Below are 5,294 nucleotides of genomic sequence, written 5' to 3'. Positions count from 1 at the left end.
AACATGGCCCAAAATGGCCTAAGGCCATGAAATTTCTCATGGTGGACTCTACGATCAAACGCCCACGTTTATGCATTCTATTTACCACACGAGCCAGCGTACGCCTGTATAGGAATAATAGTCACATTTGTCGGCTTTTGCCGATTTACAATTGGGTAGTGTTTACACACCTTGTCTACAAAAATGTGCGACAGGACCACAAGTGCTGCAAACCTAGATTTAAACACAATACACCATTAGTTCCCATGACAATAAGATTCAACCATCCCTTCTATAGCATTCATTAACACGGTTTCTTAGCACTTGCTTAGATCGATCAACTGAGGATCACCCACTTAATCCGTTGCAAGAGGCTGATTCCAAATCCCTTTTTGAGGTATTCTACCATACACCCAAGGCTTAAAAACCTGAACCATGTAATGATAATAACCAACACATTGTACTAACCAGACAACACTTACTGAATATACCATACTAGGAAAGGAGTAGTCAACTTTTACCCTAATGCCAGTCGAACACAAACACTACTATCGAGATAGAGACTAGTGCCAACATAACCCTAGCCACCAACGACAACAAGAAGAATATTAGCAGAAATATTACAACATAGAAAAAAAAGAATAGAGAAGAAACATGCAGCCACTGATTGGTCAAGAACAATCGCAACAATTGGAAACAAAATGAAAAGAAGGAAAGATACCTTAATCGGCCCAAGGATCAAGATAGAAGGATAATAAGAAGAGAGTTGAGAGAAATGCAATAAATGGTTAAAGTATTAAGATAAAGGAATGTCAAGAGGAGAGTGTTGAGAGAAAAGAGAAGAGAAGGGTAATCAGCAGTTAACACAAGGAGAACAGGTGGTAAACGAAACGATTAGGAAGAAAAGGGTAGAGAAAAGAAGAGAGGATATTCAGTCATACAACAAAGAAGTGAAAAGAAGCAAAAAAACGAACAATTACTAGAAACTGAAAAAGGAAAATGAGCATACCAACCAAAGCCGAACCTGAGAAGTAAGAATCTCCTTATATCACTCCACCCACCAATTTGAATTCCACACAACTTCTTCTATCCATATTTTCCTCTAAAAAACACTCCCCAAATCCCCCTAGCAACTAAAATTCCTTAAGAATCTCCTAAAATTCAACCACAACTCCCCACACTCTCCAAACACTCAAGTTTCAGTCAAACTAGAACTCTCCCATGGCCAACAGCAAAATAAAATACTCCACTGTGCTCACCAGGATTCGAACCTCAGTCCTCTAGCATAGGTAACAGGCACTTATCCCCTAGACCAGTAGGCCTTTTATGTAATGAAATACCCACATTTATTTAAAAAACCTACTACTTAGAGGCAGCGTTTATTCAAGTAAAAAAAAATTACACAAGCTAAGGCTTGAACCCAAGACTTCTCCAACACTTCCTAGAACACTTAACAACTAAAGCAAATGCGCACTGGTGTCACTTCTTGCACAACTAATCATTTATGTGCTACCTCCTAACTATTCCCATGCTCAAGACCTAATACTTTTAGGCCCAAAATTCGGGGCATTACAACGCCTATTTCTATTGCCCCGTATAGGATGGCCCCTGATAAACCGTAATTTATACATATTTTTATCCCGTGCTTAGCCCATCTATGAATGGTTTCTCCTTATATTTGGTGAATTTGATGTTCCTAATCCTTTAATTTCATGTTTTATACTTAGCAGAGCATAGGAGAGTAAAAAGAGCGAGAAACGGGGCGAAAATAGAAAAAATGGACCCATATGGGAAATCAACACGGCCTGGACTTCATTACACGGGCGTGTCACATGGCCGTGTCCATTTGGCAGGACTGAAGCATGACTTACATGGGTAGACTACAGGCCCGTGCCTATTCAACAGCCTTGACCATAGGCTGGAGTAATCGTACACGGGCGTGTCCTTACCGAGCCCAAGTATAGTCCTATTCAGAAAAGGTCAATTTTTAGGGCTTTTAGGCATCGAAAAGCCTATTTAAACAACTGAGGAGGCTCTTGAGAGGGGAGACAGAGAGTAAGAACCAAGGAATTACTCAAGGAAAGCTGATTGATCCATCTCAGAAGCCGGATTCATCATCAAGACCGAAGATCTCCATTCAAGTTCCTTCAGGAGTTTTGGGCTTTCTTATGTTTTGTTATCTTTACGCTTTTGAGATGTTTTCTTTCATAAGTATGAACTGAACCCCCTAAATACCTAAAGGGAATGAAACCTAAGACCGATCTTGTTATTATTATCTGAATTGTATGATAAATATTTGACTTGTTCTTAATTACGAGTTCTTAATTCTTGTTTTGATATTCCAGGATATTGATTCAAGTTAAGCTCTTATTTAGAGGAGGAATAGACCCTGTCTATGACTAAATTTGTCATAATTAAGCGGAGTTGATTGCATGCCTAGAGATAGGGTGATAAGATTTTGCCGGATTAGGGTGAAACCTAATAAGGGAATCCATAGATCGAGTTAATGCAATTCTACGGTGTTAATTAGAAAGAGATTTCAATTATTCAAACTAGGGTTAGATGTTACTAGTCTCGAGAGAGATAATAATATAACTTAGGGATTTCTACGGATCAAGTCAAATGAATAAATCGTCTGATTCAGAGTCGAATAATAAGTGAAGTCTAGGTGGATTTTTCCTTAGGTATTTTCTTAATCAATCAAATTTTCCCAAAAGTATTTTACCAAATTTTCTTTCTGTGCATTCTTAGTTTAGTAATTAGTTTAGATAACCAAACCTCTTACTTTTTAGGCTAGTTAGTAAAAAGGAAGTAAATACTAGTACTCGTGGTTCCTTTGGGTTCGACAATCCTGTCTTGCTGAACTATACTACAGTTCGATAGGTACACTTTCCTTAATTGTGACAATAAGTTAGTCTCAAGAACGATTCATTCATAAATCTTTAAAACCTGTCAAGAATATCATGTATCAAGTTTTTGAGGTCGTTGCTGGGGAACTAGGATATTAGGCACACTCAATTTTTATTACTTTAGCCATTTTACTTTTACTGCAATTTAAATTTTTATTTTCTATTCTAATTCTTCAATTATTTTCTTCTGACAGGCTTTTCTAGTTTATGACCAGAAGAAACCCGTCAGGATCATTACTATTTGACAGTGAGATCGATCGTACAGTTCACAAAAACTGAAGAGAAATAAGGCAAAGCTTACGATACACAGAGGAAGAGCAAGAGGATGATACTTCAACCACAACCGAGGAGATGGCTGAAAACTAAGAAAATTCACTACCTCCTGCGATTGTTGTTAATCAAAATCCTGCTCCGCGCACTATGTATGATTACACTAACCCTTCTTTAACAGGAATTGAATCGAGCATAGTTAGACCTGCTGTAGCTGCAAATACTTTTGAACTGAAATCTAACACAATTCAAATGATACAGTAATTTGTTCAGTTTCATGGTTTGTACGACAAAGATCCCAACGCTCACTTGGCAAACTTTTTAGAACTATGTGATAAATTTAAAATTAATGGTGTTTCTGACGATGCCAATCGCCTTCGATTATTCCCTTTTTCATTGAGAAATAAAGCTAAACAGTGGTTGAATTCGTTACCATGGGAGTCAATTACTACTTGGGAACAAATGACCGAAAAGTTTTTATTAAAATATTTTCACCAGCTAAAACGGCTAAATGACGTAATGATATCTCTTCTTTTGTGCAGATGGATTTAGAAACACTCTACGATGCATGGGAGAGATACAAAGACCTCTTGGGAAGATGCCCTTACCATGGGTTACCACTCTGGCTACAGTTTCAAACCTTTAATAATGGAATGAATCCTTCGACACGACAAATGGTTGACGCAGTTGCTGGCGGAACCATCAATAATAAGACACCTAAAGATGCCTATGAATTTATAGATGAGATGTCACTAAATAACTATCAGTGGCAGGTCATGAGGACAAAGCCAATGAAAACAGCCAGCGTTTATAACATCGATTTGGTCACCATGCTCTCTAATCAGGTAAAACTCTTGAATAAGAAAATTGATGGATTTCTTAGTTCTTCGCAGGTTCACCCAGTAATGCAGTGTGAAGCAAGTGGAGGTGGATCAAGCAATTCAGAATACCCACCCTATGGCCACAACATGGAGAACAAGTAGTTAAATTACATGGGTAATAATCCTCAATCTCAAAATAATCCTTATAGTAATACTTGCAGTGCAGGTTGGAGGAACCACCCAAATTTCTCATGGGGAGGCCAAACGAATCAGAGACCACCACTTCCGGACTTCCAACAACCACCCTACCAACAAGAGAAAAAGTCAAACCTTGAGAAGATGCTAACAAAATTCATCTCAGTGTCAGAAACTTATTTTTAGAATACCGAGACAGCACTTAAAAATCAACAAGCATTGATCCAAGAGCTCAAAACTCAGATATGTCAGCTCACTAAATTGATATCTGAAAGACCACCAGGAAGTCTACCTAGTAACACTGAACCTAACCCAAAATAGCACGTGAAAGCAGTTACACTAAGGAGTGGGAAAGTGTTAGTTGAATATGAAAATAAGCCACCACAAGAAGCTAACAGAAAGGAGGTCGAACCCGAAAACAATGACAACTTAATGCCAAAAGAATATAAACCACCAATCCCATACCCAACAAAGTTGAAGAAAGACCGCATGGATGCAAAATTCAGTAAATTTCTTGAACTTTTTAAACAACTACATATTAACTTACCTTTTGTTGAAGCTATATCGTAGATGCCTAGATATGCAAAATTCTTAAAGGAGCTTCTAACAAACAAAAGGAAGTTTGAAGACTTATCTAGAGTGGAAATTAATGAGGAGTGCTCAGCCATACTCCAAAACAAACTGCCAACCAAACTGAAAGACCTTAGAAGTTTTACTATTCCCTGCTTAATTGGTAGTTTGAATGTTGATAAAGCACTAACTAATTTAAGCACTAGCATTAATTTGATGCCATATAAAATGTTTAAACAACTTGGTCTTGGGGAACCTAAACCCACTAGGATGAGTATTCAATTCGCTGATAGATCTGTTAAATATCCTAGAGGAATTATAGAGGACATACTTGTAAAAGTAGATAAATTTATATTCCCTGTTGATTTCGTTGTACTTGAAATGGATGAAGATGTTGAGGTGCCTTTAATTTTAGGTCGGCCATTTTTAGCCACTGCCAGAGCTGTAATTGATGTGGATTATGGTAAATTGGTACTTAGAGTAGGTAATAAAGAGATTATTTTTAAAATTTATGATGTCATGAGATTTTCTAGAGAACAGGAGACTCATG

General features: G+C 37.6%; 1 non-coding gene across 1 annotated transcript; it reads right to left on the bottom strand.

Annotated features, from left to right (window-relative positions):
* Positions 1 to 3,668: 3,668 nt before the first annotated feature.
* On the bottom strand, positions 3,669 to 3,774 carry LOC121228698 (small nucleolar RNA R71). Its single transcript, XR_005926273.1, has one exon. It is a non-coding gene; the product is annotated as a small nucleolar RNA R71 (small nucleolar RNA).
* Between the last annotated feature and the right edge of the window lie 1,520 nt (positions 3,775 to 5,294).

This window comes from Gossypium hirsutum, chromosome A04 (assembly GCF_007990345.1).
Source record: "Gossypium hirsutum isolate 1008001.06 chromosome A04, Gossypium_hirsutum_v2.1, whole genome shotgun sequence".
Taxonomy (NCBI): domain Eukaryota; kingdom Viridiplantae; phylum Streptophyta; class Magnoliopsida; order Malvales; family Malvaceae; genus Gossypium; species Gossypium hirsutum.
This window is presented reverse-complemented; position numbering and strand designations above follow the sequence as displayed.